This window comes from Chinchilla lanigera, unplaced genomic scaffold (genome assembly GCF_000276665.1).
Source record: "Chinchilla lanigera isolate Chin_1 unplaced genomic scaffold, ChiLan1.0 scaffold00087, whole genome shotgun sequence".
Lineage (NCBI taxonomy): Eukaryota > Metazoa > Chordata > Mammalia > Rodentia > Chinchillidae > Chinchilla > Chinchilla lanigera.
This window is the reverse complement of record NW_004955488.1, coordinates 1,923,071-1,943,570: the sequence shown is the minus strand read 5'-3', so window position 1 is coordinate 1,943,570 and position 20,500 is coordinate 1,923,071. Positions and strand designations below refer to the sequence as shown.

At 33.2% G+C, this 20,500-nt stretch overlaps 1 long non-coding RNA gene across 1 annotated transcript in view; it reads left to right on the top strand.

Annotated features, from left to right (window-relative positions):
- LOC102021673 overlaps positions 1 to 20,500 on the top strand; it is a 38,558-nt gene that overhangs the window by 1,158 nt on the left and 16,900 nt on the right. Inside the window, exon 2 of the long non-coding RNA XR_263996.2 lies at positions 3,255 to 3,393. This is a non-coding gene — a long non-coding RNA (uncharacterized LOC102021673). The remainder of the gene's footprint in view (positions 1 to 3,254; positions 3,394 to 20,500) is intronic.

Here is a 20,500-nt window from a genome sequence, read left to right as displayed (position 1 = left end):
TCAAGGAACAGGGCTTCAAAGACAGACTTGCTCTGCACATTATATTCACCTGCTAGCTTGTGGAGTTGTGAGGAATGTTGCTTTCAAAGCCATGCAGTCTATGGCCTTCTGTTGTGGCAGACCTAGTCCACCAGGGCACCAACTAGTTGTAAATTATTATTACTTTTTCCTGATCCTTCACAATTGCAGATTGCTTATACTGAAATAAGAATACTGATTGTTACTTGGCTTTTCTCCTTTGTATTTTCCCACTTAACATGCGCTTACTGGTCAGGGAAGAAGTCTGCCTCTGTATGTGTGTCTCTGTCTCTCTGTCTCTCTCTGTCTCTGTCTCTCTTTCTCTGTCTCTCTGTCTCTCTTCTGTCTGTCTCTCTCTCTCTCTGTCTCTGGGCTTAAAGTATTGGTGAGAAAAATGAACTTGAAAAGGTAGATTATTTCTTTTTATTTTAAAAAGGAAACAATAGTAAAATGACAACAATGAAGACCAAAACAAAATAATACAAAAACATTAAAAATGATACAGGATTTCAAAATAAGATGATGGAAATTAACAATAGTTGTCATATTATGTATTGTTATCTTCAATGAAGTTGCTCAGATAACCAGATGTAAGAATGCAAGATTGATGAAACAATTAAAGACAATAACAAGTAATTTAAAAAATTAGAAAAGTGATTATTAACTGAAGTGGTAAAAGAGATATGCACCAGTGTTTCACTTCTTTTTATTAAGTAATGCCTTCGTACAAAATGAGCAATCAATTTAAAAGTGAATTCTTATTCAAAGAAGGGAATTTTCTAAGTATTATTACTGTAGCTACAGTTTTGCAATCTGCAAAACTCTTTACATGAGAAATATAGCATATTACGCACCACATCCACCACTCCCAGGTCTGACAGATACTGAACTGAACACAGCAATTAGAAATAGGTCAATAGACCAGTTGGATATATATGAGTAGAGCAGAAAGGAAGAGATCACTAAAGAGAGTGTGAGTTTCATTTTTCTTCACATACCAAGTGGAATAAAAGATATCCAAGTTTCCTACCTGCCTGGAAGGACTAGAAAGTTTTATTATTGAGGATGTCATAGTGACTGCTATTTACCCTATACCCTAAACCACTTTAGTTGACTACTCCGGGCAATAAAGAAAAGAAAAAACATATTATATGATGTGTGACGGTCAGTAAAAGCAGAAGGTCCAGCACGTCCAAGGGAGATCATCAAGGACAAACATTTTCCAGTTGCTCAACTCAGTATCAGACACCAGACATCAACATTTGTGGGTAGAATACAACCAAGCTACTCAGTGTACTGACAGTAAGCAGGACAATAACAACTACGGAGCCACTCTGCAGTGTCCTCTCTTGGACTACTGCATGTAGACAGTTTATTTCCTTCTTTCTTTTCTTTCAAACAAAATAGCTTGAGTTGTTCAAGTCATTGCAGCCCTAGAACATACCACATGAGTTATTAGAAATAAGCTACATTTACTTCATTAATTTATGTAAATTTCAAAGGTCAGTGTAAGGGTATTTTTCAGTTGCTAAATAAAATGCTCCAAAACCACTTCCCATAAAATAGAAGGAGCTATAATCTCTGTAGTGAACACACTTAGTTGCCTAAACTTGTTTTATTATTACTGTAAATTTCATTCCATTATTGTAATCATTTGGTTCTGAATGTAGATATACATATCTGTTGGACAAGTTTCTGTTAAGAATGTAAATCCTACACAAAGACACCCAGTTATAAATTAGCAAAGTAAGTTTTGCAAAAGAAAAATAACTGAATGTTTCATTAAAAACATCTCAAAAATTTATGCTATTAGAAACATATGCATATTTATAATTGAGTGTGACCTGGGTCTAAGTAATATGAATATTAGTTCCATGTTTCAAAACTAAAACACTTTTAAAATTTAATCATCCAATTCAAATAAAAACAACCACAACAAAAGAAAGCTATTGGAACTAATCCAGAAGGGATATTTTAAACTCTTAAAAGAACTTGCAAATTATCTTCCAATTATCTATCAAGTCAGCACAAATAGACATTTACTTGCTTATTTCTCATCATATGCCTGTTTTTAAAGATTGTCGGAGAGGAAGCACACACTGTTAAGGATGCCACTTAGGCTGAGTATTTCTGAGGAAGGTAGAAAGTGTGATGACAATCACAAATAATTAAACAGACTAGAACAAAGTGTATTTTTATTTTAAGTGTTAATTCAATTCTTTATTAGTAAACTGAAGCCATTTTTAAAGATATACTAAAATTTTTCTTAGCTGCTTGTCAGTATAAATTATAATACATTTGTAGAATTTTTAATGTGAAGGGAATATAGGAGATATTTAGCTTAATAACCTCATGATTGAGAATTTCTTTTTCAGAACTGCTCACAGATTTTTTCATTTATAATTGGATGGAATGGGCTCGTACTGCTTCTCCTCTATTAATTCCTTTTGCTTTCGTCTCTTTCTCTCTCTCCTCCCTTCTTTTCTCCCTCCCACCTTCCCTCCCTTCTTTCCTCCCTTTTTTCTTCATTTCTTCCCTCTTTTCTTTCTTCCTTTCTCCCTTCTTCCTTCCTTTTCCTTCTTTCTTTCCTTTTGGAAATGCTTGCAGTGTTTTTTCTTCCACAAAGTGACTATATATTTAATTTGAAAATCAGGAACAGGCCATTGCACTGCACGTTACAATGGCCACTAGGAAATGTCAATCACATTCCTCACCATGGAATACGTGGCACAGGATGTCTGATGAGCAGACTATTTTCTAGATCATTCTCTAGTTGACAAGGTAAGGATGAGAAAAGTGTAAGCTTACAAGATTATCAAACTTCTTTTCCTTCATTTTTCCTTTTTTTTTTTTTTTAAATAGCAAACAGAAACGAGTTATTCATTTAAAAATCCAATTTAATTTAAAAAGTCAGTTTGTAGTTTTGGTAATATTTATGCCTAGAAACTTTAGATTCTTTTTTTTAATTGTTGCATAATTCATGTTAAGTATGTGTACGCTTTAAATGGCATTTGTGAGAAGTTAGCCTTCTTCGCTGTAACAAATGCCTGAATCCATGACATCCAAGGAGGACAATTTTATTTTGACTCACAGATTCAGAGAAGTCAGCCCATAGTCGCTCGGGAATGTAGCTTTGGGTCTCCAGTGTCATGGGGGAGGAGCTACTCACCTCCTAGAAGGCAGGAATTTCAGAGAAAGAAGAGCGGCCATGATGGTGATTTCTTCTTCAATGGCAGACCTATGACTTCACTTTAGTCTCATACGCCCCAGCTGCGGAAGTTATTCTCAGGAGTGCCACAGGCTGGTGACACACCTTTAAAACTTGAGGGAAGGCACTCAAGATGTGAACAACAGCAACACTATTTCCAATACTCGGTGAGTTTATCTTATTTCTCCTTATGTTAGTTTACCAATTTTGAAAGGCTAGTATTATAATGAAAAAATAATACAAGTATGTCTCGTATATGAGAAAAGAATTCTTTGTTCTATGTGATGGTCACTTTAATGTGTCAACTTGTACTGTGCTGTGAAGTTAAGAAATCTTTGATTAGTATTATTCTGATTATATCTGTGAATACATTTTTGAATAAAATTAACTTTGAGTTAGTAGACTGAGCCATGCAGGATGTACTTCCTTATGTGGGTGGGCTTCCTCTAAACTACGGAAGAGCATCTATCATGATAGATCACATTCTGTGCCATGAAGCATATCTGAACTAATTTAAGAAAACTTAAATCATTAAAGCATGTTCTCAAATCACACTAGATACACATCAATGAAACAAAGATGACTGGGTGATTCTTAACTGTTTGGAAATTCAACAGTCCTCTTCTCAGAAACTATGGTTCACTGCAAAAGTTTTAAGAAAATATTTTAACAATGAAAAAGAATATATTATTTATCAAATATAGAAGATGCTATAAAATACTGGCTGGATGGAAATTCAAAGAATTAGATACATGTATAAGAAATCATCTGCAAATGAATAGCAAATCATACTATCAATGTATAAAAGATTTATATAACACAATGAAGTGGACTTTATTTCAAGTATACAGGTTTGACTAAACACACAAAAAATTTGAAAGAATCTAATACTTATTTACTTTAAATATTACAACAAACTAGAAATGCAAATTACAAAAACAATGAAATTGATCTTTCAATTTGCTAAGTGTGCATATTTAGAACATAAATCTTCTGTTCAGCTCTGTCTATGGATAAACACAAATATAAATATATTTTCATATGGAAATAGTTTATTTACTTATAGTTTAAAATAGATAAATATGTTTCCATGTCTGGAAAGTTTAGTTTTGTGTGTTACATGTACGATGAGTACATGTAACACAAAGTCCTCACTGAGACCCTTGGACACCGAGAAGTCATTAGGACAAACTAATATGTTTTCATGTAAGCTGAAATGTCTTACAGCCAACAGCACCCTTGTGTCCATGAGCATACCTACTGTCCAAATCTGCTTACAATGGTATTTGTCCATCATAAAACTGCAATATTTTTGGTCAGAGTGTTAATTATAAAATGGAGACAAAAAATATATTAGTGTCCTTGAAATACCTTGCAGTTCTACAAAGAAATGAAACATTAAACACACACACACACACACACACACACACACACACACACACACACTATTGAGGCTATGTCAAAAAGATACAGATAGGAATCAATGGACCAAAATGGTAGAAGGATGGAGAGAAGAAAAACACTCCATATGCTAGGTAATCTGGGCTAACATGAACAGTGATAAATCATTTCTCTTGGTGTTATGCCAAGAATGGCATCTTATACCTGTGGTCTTCTTTCTTTTTTTTTTTTTTCCCGGTACCGGGAATCGAACTCATGACCTTGCTCTTGCCAGGCAGGCGGTGTGCAGCTGAGCTAAATCCCCAGCCCCACCTGTGGTCTTCTTAAAACATAAGCTCAGTCTAATCATAGAAAAATGTAAGACAATTTCTATACAGGGACATTTTCAAAATAACTGAGCAATTCCCCTTAAAACTGTAGAAATAATACAACAAAATTAAAATCTGGGAAACTGTCACAGATTAGAGCCCAAGGAACACGACGAGTACATGTAACACAGAGTCCTCACTGAGACCCTTGGACACTGAGAAGTCATTGGGACAAACTAAGTACACAGGAAAACTAAGTGAATCTAGTAATATCTGAATAAAGATTTTATTTCCATTAATGATAATAGCACAGATTGCTTAACTGGAATACAGGTCACTTGTTAGGGCAAGTCGCTGATAATTACAGAAACCTTTTGTTGGTTTCTGTACAGAAAAAAAGTGCAGAACACTGTACTTTTCAAATTTTCTGCTACTCTAAAATAAAAAAAAGTGCATATGTTATATATGTGTATACACAGTATATGTATAAACTCTATTATGTACATTCATGCACATTATGTAAATACCCACTCAGGTACATGCATTTACATGTATATACCATTATATATATGTATATACATCTGTATATCTGTTTAAATAGACGTAATGATGTGTGTATACACCCCATAGCATACACGTGCACACAAACATATATATGGTATAATTCTCAGGTTCTGTGATGATTAGGTAAATATCCAATGTTATAAGAGTAGTTATATAAGTCAGGTACTCTAATGTAAAAAATCAACCTAAATCTGAAGAAAAAATAATGGAAATGTGACTTTAGATGCATTTTGGCATTTATTTTCCTGTCTCAAAGATAGGAATAAAATTAAATATTTCTGAAAACCTAAGATCATCTAATATTGTATGTGACTAACTTTATCCTGCCCTGATAAAATATATTTATACCCTCATTTATAAAAGCCAAAGAAACATGAGCAAGAAGGAATAAGTATAATTTTAAAATAACCTTCTGGCTTACTCTGATTAAATCCCTGGGACAATGTACCTCATCCGGCTAAGAGGTATTGATTTACAGCAATATATGTGTATTTAATAAAAGCAATATGTAATTTATATTTCTGGGACTCAAGAACTGTATGAATTTAGGAAATCTAGCATTTCTGTTTCTTTTTCTGTTCTGTATGTCATAATAGTAATGTGAGCAAATGTTTACAATGTTTTAAATTTTAAATGAATTAGTAAATGTGAAATGCTTAAACAGTGCTTAGAAAGTAGTATGATAGCTAAGCACTAAGAATATCTTACTAAGCAATGATATTCATTTTAATATTGTGCTGCCTCTTTTATCTTATTTATGGAAATTATTTTCTAAATATATATTTTTAGATTCTTATTGTATGTTACATTCTGTACTTTGAATAGCATGGTGTATGTATTGGATACTTTCATATTAGGTTTCACAAACATGAAAGTATGTGTAGTATTATATAAGTATATGATGATAAAATGAGACATAAAGAATTTGTGAACTTGCATGTTGTACAGATTATATGTAGCAAAGGCAAGCTTCTAGTACAGACTTACACATCTTGATCCCTGTGATTTTCTGGTTTCATCACACTGAATGTGAAATGGTTAAAGTCAATAAGATAAATATTCTGATCTTCAAAGAATCTGTAATGTTCCCAAGTATGTTTAGATTGTATCAAATATATATTTTCAGGATATGGTCTCTGCAAACTGTAAGTTGACTTGGAAAACTGGCTTTCATAGTTAATAGAACAGTGATCAAGGCAAGTCAGGTTACTTCTGTTACTAAGATTTCTTATTTGAGGATGATATAAAATAAGATTGTAAACATCTCAATTAAGGGATTAATCTCTGTAGAACAGTGGCGTAAGTGCCTGGCACAGAGTAATGTAGGCTATTGTTAATATCACACAGCTTTTAAAAGAAAATGCTGCTTATTAGAAGATGTTGAATTATTATTGTTTTAGATAAACTTAAGTAAGCATATTCATTAAAAATTGACAAAACAAAATACTTTCTGAATAAAATCCATTCCTGTAAACATATTGTGCAATTTTCCAGTTTCATAAATGGTTTGCCTGTAGTGCTCACTGGTTTTCTCTTTGCTAATCTACATTTTACTTCTGTAACCACTGTAGCTTTCTGCTGTCTTATGTTTTGTTTAAAGGTCACTGTATCTCATCATGAATCTACTAAATTTCTGCAGCACATAGGATCTAAATCACTTCTTATACATGACCTTGACGTGTTATTTTCATTACTTAATGGTAGAAATTCTTTTAATATGTTTGTGTTTTTCTGTTGCTTTTAAAGTAAGTGGTTTAAGCCATAGATTTTGGCAGTTCTCTATAGTTCCAGTACTCTGGGAGGCTGGGGTAGGCGGAATGCAAGTTTGGACCAAGTATGTGCATCTTAGTGAGTCAGCAAGACCCTCTCAGATAGTAAAAATAAACAGGCTGGTGATGTCTGTCAGTGTAAAGGCTCTGAGTTCAAAACCTAGTCCCTAAAAAGGAAAAGAAAAGTAAGTGTTGAGAAGGTAGAACTCTAGTAAATTCTAGGATCTTTTAATAGATGATTTGTATAATTTTATAACTTGAAAAATCAGAGTAATGAGGACTGAAGCTTTAAATTTTTTGTTTTGTTTTGTTTTGGTTTTTGGTTTTTGGTTTTTCTCCAGTACCGGGAACCGAACTCACGACCTTGCTCTTGCCAGGCAGGTGCTTTTTGCCACTGAGCTAAATCCCCAGCCCCTTGAAGCTTTAAATTTTGATAACTGAAACCTTAAAATCAAATTACTAACATATATATGCACAGTTGTAGTTATTGGACCAATTATTACTCATATGATGTAATGCTTTACTGAAATTTATGGTGTAGGTCTAAAAGTGTCCCTAAAAGTCTCTTGTGTGAGGGATTTGGCTTTTGGGATGTGATAGTGTCATGGAACCACTTTCCTTACCCATGGATTACTCCACTGATATATTCATAGCTGAAAGATAGATAGAATAGAGTGCTGTCAGATAGAGTACTACAATTACCCAAAACCTGGATGATCATCCTGTGCTCTTCAACGTTGCTCCTAATATATTTAATTAGGAGCTCCTAATATATCCCTCTCATCTTTCCCTCTGACCATTTATTCTCCTGCACCTTCTCCAAAACAGGGTAAAATCATTACACTAGGGGCCAGGGATATGCCTCAGTGGTTTAGTGTTTGCCTAACAAGCACAAGGTCTTCAGTTTGAGTCCCAGTATCCCCTTCCAAAAAAATCACTATGCTAAATGGAAAATCATTACATATAAGTACCTGGTATAAATTTGATTATAATATGTTTCTGTAGACCTTCCTCCTATGCTTACAGATATCAGGCTAATAGTTACCACAGCTTGTCAGTAGACAGGCTGTAAATGCATCTATTATTATTGCCAAATAAAACTACTTTAACCAGGATGGCACAGATGCTATAACCAGTTTATCCACTGTGTATGAAAACAGTGCAATTGTAAGGGGTCATAACATCACCATAGTCCAGTACCAAAGTATTGGGCCCTAAGTAAAATTGATAGCAACTCCTTAGACTTAGTTTACTGGGAAGATAGGTTCTTGGGATAGACATAATAATCAAGAATCACCTACAGGTAGAAGATATTTGGAGCAACAGATCTTTCTCGGACAGCCTCAACACCAGTGTTAAGCCTATCTAAGATAAGAGATCTATAAGTATCAACACAGAAAAAAAATACAATAGAAAATAGAATATGACAAGATGAAGAAGCAAAATGCAATCCCAAATGCCCAGTCTACCCAGCACAAGTCCAGAGCACAAAGAGACAGAGGCAATTGGAAGCTGACAAATGGAACTCTTTAACAGATAGCAGCAGAAGTTAAAAAAAAAAAATGGAAGATGCCATTGAAAAAATAGTCTCTAAACTGCAAAAATGAATACTATCAAAATAAAAGACATTAAAGCACACTCAAACAAATAGAGGAGCTCAGGAAAATGATGGAAACCACGAATACCAAACAGACAAGAAATAGAATTAATGACACAGATCCAAACGGAAACACAGGAGATTAGAAACTTGAGGGAAAGCATATAAAGCAGATTGAACTAAGGTGAGGATAGAATATCAGATCTAGAAGACAAGAACATGATAGGCAAACAGGGAACAAAATATATCTTTAAAAGTACAAGAGATCCCCCCCAAAATCAATCAAACAGCTGCAGAATAAAGCAAAGAGGAACATAAGAATGACTGGAGTCAATGAGAAAGCTGGAGACAGTGCAAAAGCCATTAAAACCTATTCACACAAATAATAGAAGACAACTTCCCAAACATGGATAAAGAATTTGACATACAAAGAAATGAAGCACATAAAGCTCCAAATAGCCACAAACAAAATAAACGTACACCAAGGCACAGAATAATTGAGATTTCATAACTTCAGCACAAAAGTAAAATACTAAAAATAGAGAAAAGACATATATCACCTAAAAAGGAAAGCCCATCAGAATCACAGCAGACTTCTCAACCCATCCTTGAAGCCAAGGAGAACTTAGAGAAGTATTTGAAGCCATACAGGAAAGAATCTTTAACCTAGATTTATATACCCCATGAAAATAGCCTTCAAAATTGATGGAGAAATAAGATACTTTCATGACAAGTAACAACTGGAGAAATTTATGATCACCAAACCAGCTCTACAGAATGCGCTGAAGAACATATTAGAAAGAGATAATGAAGACCAAACACACATGAACACCAATAGAAAGAAGCTACCAGGCAGGGCAAGCAATGAAACCAGGGAAAAAGACAGGGAACAAACTATAGAAAAACAACATGAAAAAGAAGTCAATGCATATCAGCTATAACCATCAATTTAAATGGTCTCATTTCACCAATTAAAGGAAACAGACTGGCAGAATTGATCAAGAAGGAACAACCAAAAATGTGCTGAATTCAAGAAGCTTATTTAACACCCCCAAAATACATAGAGTAAAAATCAAAGGATGGAAAACAATTCTACATGCCACCGAAACCCAGAGAAAAGCAGGGTTAGGTATTCTATTTTCATACAATGGAAACTTTCAGCCAAAACTGATCAAAAGAGATAAAGAAGGTCACTATATACTACTTAAGGGAAAACTTCAAGAAGATGAGATAACAATCATAAATATTTATGCACCAAACATAGGTTCACCCAACTACATAAAAAAAATATCAACAAACATGAAAAACCAAAGAAGCACTGACACATTTGTAGTGGTGGACAATAATACCCCACTCTGACAAATGGATAGTTCAAGTAGACAAAAAATATTAGAATTAAGCCAAGACTGTGGAGAAATGGACTTGGTAGATATCTATAGTGTGTTCTACCACAAAACATCAACATACAAATAGTTCTCAAGTGCACATGTATGTTCATCAAAATAGGCCATATATTAGCTGACAAAATATACTCAAGTAAATTAAGAGGAACTGAAATTATCCCACATATACTCTCTGATCATAGTGCAATGAAACTGGAAATCAATGACAAAGAAAATCACAAAATCTACATAAACATATGGGATAAACAGCACCCTTCTGAACAACCAATGAGTCACAGAAGAAGTTAATGGTAATATTAAACACTGTATACAATTAAACAATATGACATTGAAAGGAATGTAGTCCTTTTAAGACATTGAAAGGAATGTAGTGCTTCCAAAATCATTCCTGGCAGATACAACATACTGAAACTTCAGATAATGAAAGCAGTACTACAAGGAAAATTTATAGTGGTGAACTCATGCATCAGGAAAACAGAACAAGCTCAAAGAAACAATCTGATGTTGAACCTCCAACTATTAGAACAAGATGAACAACCCAAAGCTCATATGAGGGAGGAAATTATAAAGATAAAAGCAGAAATTAATGCAATAGAGACTAAGAAAACAATACAAAGAATCGATGAATCCAAAAGTTGGTTTTTAGAAAGAATAAATAAAATTGATAAACCATTAGAGAACCTCATCAAAAAGGGGGAAGAAAAAACAAATTCAAGTAGTTAGGAATGAAAAGACAGAAATCATACTGGGTGGCAGAGAAATTCAGGAGATCATCCATACTTATTATGAGAACATATATTCTAATAATGTGGAAAACACAGATAAAATAGACAGATACCTAGGCTCAACTGAAATTCCAGAACTAAACCAAGAAGATACAAAAATTCTAAATAAACTGATATCAGTCAATGAAATTGAAAATGTAAATAAAAATTTGCCAACAAAAAAAAGCCCAGGTTGTGGTGGATTTGGTGTTGAATTCTATAGGAAATGTAGCTGAGAACTAGTGTCATAAATGCCAAAACTCTTTTAAGACATTGAAAGGAATGTAGTGCTTCCAAAATCATTCCTGGCAGAGCGTATTGGCCCAAATTCAAAACTAAAGAAGAAAGCACCCCCTCAAAACAAACTACAGGTCAATCGCTCTTATGAACATAGATACAAAAATACACAATAAAATACAGGCAAATAGAGTGCAGCAAATCATCAGGAAGATTATGCATCACAACAAAGGAGGATTCATCCCAGGGATACAGGAATGGTTCAATATATGCGAATCAAAAAATGTACCACACAAGATTAACATAATCAAAGACAGAAATCAGACGATCATCTAAATAGAGGCAGCAAATCATTTGACAAAATCCAACACCCATTCATGAAAAAAATCCTGCAGATAATTGTAGTAGATTGTCTTTACCACAACTTGATAGAAACCAACTATGACAAAACAACAGGAATATCATAGTATAATGTCAAAAACTGAAATCTTTCACTCTAAAATCAGGAACAAGACAAGGTTGACCACTATTACCACTCCTATTTAACATAGTTCTGGAAATATTAGACAGAGCAATTAGACAATTGAAAGAAATAAAAGGAATAAAGATAGGAAAGGAAAAAGTTACCTTATCATTATTTGCAGATGACATGATACTCTACATAGAAGAATTCAAGGGGCTGCGGATTTAGTTCAGTGGAACAGTGCCTGCCTGGCAAGCAGGAGGTCATGAGTTTGATTCCCGGTACTGGAAAAAACTAAACAAACAAACAAACAAAACTTAAAAAAAAGGAAGAATTCAAAAATTCACCAAAATATTTGCAGATTTAATATCAACATTTAGTAGGGTAGTGAGATACAAGTCAATACTCAAAAGTCAATATTATTCCTATACACAAGCAACAAAGTCACAGAGAAATTAGGGAAGGCACATCCTTAATAATAGCATTTAAAGAAATGAAATAATAATTAATCTAACAGAGGATATGAAAGACCTGTGCAATATAAATTATAGTACCCTAAAAAGAAGATGAAAGAGGATATCAGGAAATGAAAAGTTATCCCCTGCTCCTGGATAGGAAGAGCCAACATAGTGAAAATGGTCATACTCCCAAAATTGTTATGCAATCCCAATCAAAACACCATTAGCATAGCCCACAGATCTAGAGAAAATACTTCAAAAATTCATTTGGAACCAGAAGAGACCTAGAATGGCAAAAGGAGTTATGCACAATGAAGGTAAGTCAGGGATATCACAATCCTAGATCTGAAAATATACTACAAAGTCACTGTGAGAAAATCAGCATTAAACTGTCAAAAACAACAGTCCAGAGGAACAGTGGAATAGAATAAAACATGCAGATGCTACAACAAATGCACTCAGCTACCTTATCTTTGACAAAGGAGCTAAACATGTTCACTGGAAGAAAGCCTCTTTAAAAGATGGTGCTGGAAAATGGGCCTTCTGCATGCTGAAAACTAAAACTAGACCAATATCTTTTATCACGAACTAAAGTCAGAATGGATCAATGATCTAAATATTAAAATAGAACACTAAATTTACTTGTAGAGAAAATAGTGGTAAATCTCAAAGATAATGTTGTAGGCAGAGAGTTTAGAAATAAATCCTGGCTGCAAGGGAAATACCACAAAGAATCAACAAATGGGATTTCATCTTATTAAGAAGTTTTTGCACAACAAAAGAAATCACCAACAGAGTGAAAAGAAAACCCAAAAGTTGGGAAAAAATTTTAGCTGATTGTCCCTCAGACAAAGGATTTATATCTAGAACATACAAAAAATTGAAAAAAAGCAGACACCCCAAATTCAAAGACCCAATCCAAAAATGGACATCTGAGATGAATATGCAATTCTCAGATGAAGAAATACAAATGGCAGATAAATATATGAAGAAAATGTTCAACATTACTGGTCATTTGAGAGATGCAAATTAAAACTACACTGAGATTCTATCTCACGCCAGGAAGAATGGCTATCTTCAAGAAATCAGCCTATAATACATGCTGGAGAGGTTAGAATAGAGGGACCCTTATTGACTGTTGGTGGGAGTATAGACTGGTGAAACCACTGTGGAAATCAGTGTGTAATTTCCTAAAAAACTAGGATTAGAGGTCTCATTTGACCCAGCTATTCCCTTTCTTAGTGTCTTCCCAGAAGAAGTAAAAATATCACACTACAGCAGTACATGTGCAGACATTTTTATAGCAGCACAATTTGTAATAAGTAAATCTTGGAAGCAATGCAAATGCCCATCAACCAAGGAATGAACAAAAAATGTGTTTTTTCACATAATGGAGTACTATTCAGTCATAAAGAGGGATACATTGCAGACTTTTATAGTTAAATGGATGCAAATCAAGACCATACTCACAAGTGAAGTAAATCAGACCCATATGTGTAAACTTCATATTGTCTCACTACTGTGAGAGTAAATAAGATACAAAATTTACAATAAACTGAATGAGTAAATAAGATACAAAATTTACAATAGATACTGTGAATTATAAAGAAAGTTTTCAAAGAACAAATTGTGAAGGAGGAAAGGGGAAAGGAAGGGTAAATGGAACAAATAATATTTATAAATAAGATAGTTAAGACAGTTATACAGTTAGTTTCTCTTAGTTTATTGAAAAGAAACATTTGTGCTAGTAGTGTTTGGACAAGATAATATGCCAATTTTTTTATTTTAAAGAGAATAAAAAAGCAATACCAAAATAACAACAAAGACAACAACAAAACAACACAAAAACAATAAAAAGATACAAGATTTCAAAATAAAAGGATGGAAAGTAATAGTTGTTATATTACATATTGCTACCTTCAACAAAGTTGCTCAGATTACTCGATATAAGAATACACGATTGTTTCACTAGACAAGATGATAAGAATTCACCAATGGTTGTTATGTTGCATATTGTTGTCTTCAAATTAGTTGTTCAGATTAACAGATATAAGCATGCAAAATTAGTTGAAAAAACAAAAACAAAAATATTTTTTAAATTAGCATTAACTGCTTCTTTCAATAAACAATTACACATTAGCAGTTTGATCAATCTTTCATTCTTACATCTGGTAATCTGAGGAACTTCATTGAAGATAACATTATGTAATATAACAACAATGGTTAATTCCTATTATTTTGTTCTGAAAATTCATATTTTTTTTTTGCTTTATTTTGTATTTGTGTAGATTGTTGGTATTTTAGTATTTTTCTTCATTTTATTATTCTCTTTAAAATAAAAAATTAAAATAAGAATGCAAGATTGATCAAATGATTATATCTTGTATTGTGAATAACTATTGTGAAGTTAACAAAATACAATGTATTGATTATCATAATATTCTCACTAACCTGTTTTAAAACTCTATTTTAGTTTCTCTCTTTGAAATAAAAAAATATATTAAAACTTAGAGTTTAAGAGATTCAACTGGCTTCCCCAGGAACTGGGTTTTAGAACTGTGTCATTCACATTCTACAGATATAATCTTAGGCATGTTTCTTTCCACATTAGTTGCATTGTTACTGGAAGCAAAATTTATGTGATTTCTGATAAATCAATGCTTAATGTCTAAAAGAATAAGTACTCAATACATTTTTGGATTGCTTTATCACACATCAAATATTTTAAGCAGCTTTTTAAGAAGTATCGGTTGCTATTCTTAACTCACTTAGCATTTTACTCTATCTTACATGTGTGCCCATCAAGGTAACATATTTGTGTTGCATTACTGCAGTTGTATTACAACAAGCACAATTTTAGTACCATGAAAAATTCTAATGGGATATTTATAGGCCTTCATAATATGCAAATTTTTATTCTTAAGCTGGAGGCTACATAAAAATCAATGAAATTAACTATTGGAGGATTGATGTGTAGATATCATTGGAAGACAATATTTCTACTGAAACAACTGAAAAATACAGTGTCATAGTTTGCAAAACATCTAGGAATGGTGGCTGATAAGAACTAAAATTGAACACAGACTTGTGCCCTTCCTAGGTAAGTGAATGAACTTTAGCATTTTCTTCCTTTTTTTGTGTGCATTTTCAATGAAGTCTGCAACACTAAGCATCAACCATCCAGAGACTCTAATGGAGGAAAACGAGCAGACAATGTTATGTTTATCTGAGAAGACATGATGTAGCACTGCTCAGGGTAGCACAAATGAGCCATTTTCCCTCAAGAGCATCTACTGAGTTCACAGTGTTGGAGATGGAAGACCTAGGGGGAAACTCCTGAAGGACAGAGTGATGTATTTGCTGTGTCCTGTGTTCTGGGAAACAGCATCCTGCTAACAAAAGGAACCTGGAGAAGAGTCAAGATATTCCACAGGTTCTGGGAAAGATAAAGATGAATGTGAAAATTGCCAGAGGGCAGGAATAAATATACTGAAGTTTTACAAGCCTTAGGACAGAAAATTTCCTGATCAGCAAGGGCATAAATGGAGGAAATAGATAGGAGCCAGAGATACTGCTTACTCATTAATAAAACAAAGGAGGAGGCAGAGAGGAAGGCTCCAGGGACCAGATACAGACTAGAAGGTTACACCACTATGACCTACCCAGGTACACCAAAAAGTGGGCCATACCAATCTCTTTAGCTCTTCTCAAGCCTAGTTAGGTGCCAATAAAGCTTAACCGTCACATATAAGTACAGAAATGTATATATATATATATACCAAGATTTTATGGTTAAAATTACAACGTGGCTAGGTAGGAGTTTCCTCTTCATACTAACATTGATTTTAGGATGATATGCAGATGACAATATCTTTATAAGAAGTCCAGAATACAGTTAATCATTTTCTGTGCCACAGAATAATACAAATCCAAGAACATAGTAAAAAGCAGGTAAAAGCAATTTCTTTTTGAGAATTTCTGCATCTCTGTCAAGTTGGCCCAGCTCAGTGGATTTAGCCTTGGGATAGAAAAATTGTGGAGAATAAACCCAACATCGCTGGCCTGTGAGCGGGTTTCTATCTTGTCTCATCCAGAACACGGACAGAACTGGTAGAGTTTGCACATCTGGGTGTGATTAAGAGCACAGGAAAAGGACTTGTGAATTATAAAAAGCACAACTCTGAAAAAAATGACAGAAAAAACATAACATGCACCTTCTCTCTCAGAAGGCAGAGAGATGGAATGCCTTCTGGAAAATGGGACAAGAAAATGGGACAAGATGTATTTTAATATTACTTGATACAATTAATGTATAAAATGTAGAAAAGATCAAATAATGCATAAAATAATGGATGAAACAACTAGAAAATACCTAATGAGATAATAGGTTTTATGTCACTAAACTTGTTACATTAAATTAAACGAACTGAATGTACTTGGTTAAAAACAGAGACTGTCAACACGGATCTTCAAAAATGAACCCAAAATTCTGAAGGTAAGACAGAAAAACAGATTTCAAAGAACAGTAGACATGTAATACAATAGAAAGATGGAAAAATGTAAGCCATTCAAAGCTAATTTTAAAAAGTTTTAGCAGTTACATAAATATAAAGAAAATTATTCCATAAGGGAAGAAATATTAAGATAAAAAATTTAAAGAGAAGTGTCTGAATTTTTAAAAACCAGAATGTGTAGATATATTTAGAGATGGTTTAGACAATTTAGAGATTTAGGTGCTGTTAGAACAAGCAATTACACAATAGATAAGAATATTTGTAGATATTCTACAACACAATTAACAAACATGTCTAATAGACACTATGAAATATGCCTTTTTGTACTGCATGTGGAACATTTAGCATTATGACTATATAATGCATAGAAAAATATTAGTAACTGCCAAAAGATTGAAATTATGAAGAATACATGAGTTAACAGCAGTGAGATTAACCAGAAATTAAACATGAACATCGATATGCCTGAATGCTTGAAAATGTATTTCTATATAACCTGCAGGTCTCTATGTATAGATACTACATTTTCTTTATTTATTCATCTGTTGATGGGCATACAAACTGTTTCCAGGATTTAGCTAGTATTAACTGTGAAGCTATGAACATGTGTCTCTGTAATACAATGTTTTTAGGTCTTTGGAGAAAATACCTAGAAGGAGAACAGCTGGGTCAAATGAAATTTAAAGACCCTCATCCGCAAATGGGCAAAAATCCAGAATGTAATGCAGTGGCAGCCCATTAATTTTAAATTGAATTTAAAAAAAAATGATGATCTTTGTCCTTCACTCTGTAGATAACATCTTTCCTTTAAACATCCCGTGATCAAGAAAAAAAGAAACAAATGGAATTTCTAGTTTTAGTTCTTTGAGATGTCTCCATGCTGATTTCCATAATGTACTGTTTTGCATTCTCATCGCCAATGTCAGAGGATCATTTTTCACTGCAGCTACACCAGTATTTCTTATTCTTTGCCTTTGTAATGATTGCTTTACCATCCTATGATAGCAAAACATGCATCCCCATGCTCACAGCAGTGATTCATAATAGATAAATCTTTAAAATAGACTATAGTCCCATCAGCAAATGAATGGATAAAGAAAATGTGGTATCCACACAAAATGCCCAACAGATTATATAAGAGTGTATTAGTAACTTTGCAAGCCTTCAGGCCTGTCCATTTTTTGTATTTCATTTCTTATTAATTTCATTCTGTTAACTGATGTATTCTCCATGATTTCAATTTTTTGGCATTTGTTAGTATTTCTTTTCCACCCATTATATAGCCATTTTGCTGAGAACACCATATACATGGTAGATAGATAAATATATAGATAGATACATAGATGATAGATAGATAGATAATAGATTAAATATAGATACAGATAGATAAATATATTTCATAGTCTTCTATTGGAATAATACTTGGCTCTAAAGAAGGATAAATTGGACACATTTGTAGGAGTATAGATACATCTGAAAAATATAATGTTGAATGAAATAAATTAGACAGATAAGCTTAAATATTGCATGGTATTCTCATTTGAATAAGGCAAAGCACAACAAGGAGAAAAATAAAAACTTGCTAGAAGAAAAAAAGGGGACAGATCTTTTGAAAATACGAAGAGGTCCCGGGGACCCAGGACAAGGAACAGAAGGGAAGGGATGAGAAGATTTCAGATGTGTCTACAGTTCCTAAATACCTGCAAGAGCACAAAGATGATGTTTCAAAAACATGAGCTAAGAGTAATCAGGCAATAATAATGAAAATGGGGAAAGAAGGTCTGAAGGTTATGAGAGGAAGAGAAGTAGGGGGGAAGGGCGAGGAGATGAAAAAGAATTAAGCAATGTTATGCACAATCAGCTGCTCCTACATGAATGTAAACCTCATGAACTGCAGTCATGTACTAATAAAATGAAATAAAATAACCCATTCATCAAAAAAACTATGCAAAACTTATGAAACATTATATACCAGGTAATAGAGCCCTATGACTTATTGGAAATTGTGGAATACTACTAATGTGATGCAGTGACAAATTTACTGCATGAATTAGTACACCTTATAAAAGAATGAAGCTACAAAATTAAACTTTTACTCCTTCTTCCTGAGAATGGACAGAAAAAGAAGAGCAAATTAAATTTAAGGAAAAAGAAGGATGCAATTATTAAAGGTTAAGAGTAGACATGAGATATAAGGAAAACATGTACAACAGAGGAAGATAAAAAAGTGAAAAATCATCTCATAAATGTAGATGCAAACCTCTTAAATAAAATATTATTAAATCATACTTACTAATATATTAAGAGAATGATACATTATGACAAACTAGGATTTTTTCAGAATTCAAGGGTGATTTTTAATTTAAAAGTCAATGAATGTAATTTACTGCATCAAGGAAGTAAATAAATAAGACCACAAAATCAACTCAGTTGATGGGATACATAAAAAGCATCAGTCATGTTTAGATAACCATTCTTGACACGATCTCTTAGCAAAAAATGAAAGACTTTATTCAATAATGTGAAAAAACTCCTAATAACATTCCATTTAATTGTAAAACATTGAATATTTTCTCCCAATGCTCAAGAGCACATCTTTAATAGAGCACTGCCAAAGCATATTAGTAAATATTACCTTTTGAAAATTTGCACAGTTTACTATGACAATGAGAGATATTTAAATTAATACAGACATATGTGATACTGGTGAATTGAAATACTAAACTGTGTTAAGGTAACACAGTTACCTTGACCTCTGAAATTGATGTAGCAGTTTACTATAACTTTGAATTACATGAATGGTATTGGTGCATATGGAAGCAAACGATGGATGCAAAGATGATGAAGTCTAGAAAGAGATTTTTCATACTTGGTCACTACGAGAGTCTGACTGTCCTTCATAATTAATGGGTTGACACTTAATCCTCAATATGATAGTATTAAGAAGTAAGGATTTAGGGAATGGATAAGTCATGAAAGTAGACCTCCCTACATGGCATTGAGGGCCTAAGAAAAGCATTTGAGGGTTTGAAGGAATGGATTATTTTTCTTTAGTTGGTGTTCAAAATATGAGGATACCAGACACTGATTTATCCACTGCCTTGGTAATATCTCATAATTTGATATAAGTATGCAATACATAGTGATAAAATCAGGGTATTTTGCATTTTCATTTAAATATTTTTAAAATTTACTAGTATGTAATAATTTCATGTACTTATGGATTATGCATAATTATTTAACCATTTTTTAAAACCAAGACATTTATCTTTTGCACATTTATTTGTGCATATATTTCAACTTTTGTATCTTTCTTGTGTCTCATATTGAGAATACCTTCTATTTTTTGGTTTACCTTTTCAATTTCTTGATGGTATCTTTGAATGAACTGAAATTAAAAGGCTTAGTGATAGTGCAATATTTTAATACTGTATGTAGTGTATGCAGATAGGTACTCAACTTAGTGTATGCAACTAAGGTACTCAATGTTTTCATCACCTTATAATTACTATATCTTTCAAGTTTTTGACCCTGTCTCCTCAAGGGAATCCAAAGTATATATAATAGCATATTGTAGGCTGTAATTACCCGACTATACTGTAGAAATCTAGAATTTATGATTTCTATATGTGTTTTGGTATCCACTAACCAACTTCTCTGTATTCACCTTGACTATTACCTTTACCCAAGTTTTTAATCACTATTTTATGCTCAGATCTACTTTTTCTTGGCTTCCATAAATGAGAATATGCTGTATTGATCTTTCTGTGTATTTAAGGCTGAGTAATTTTTTTTT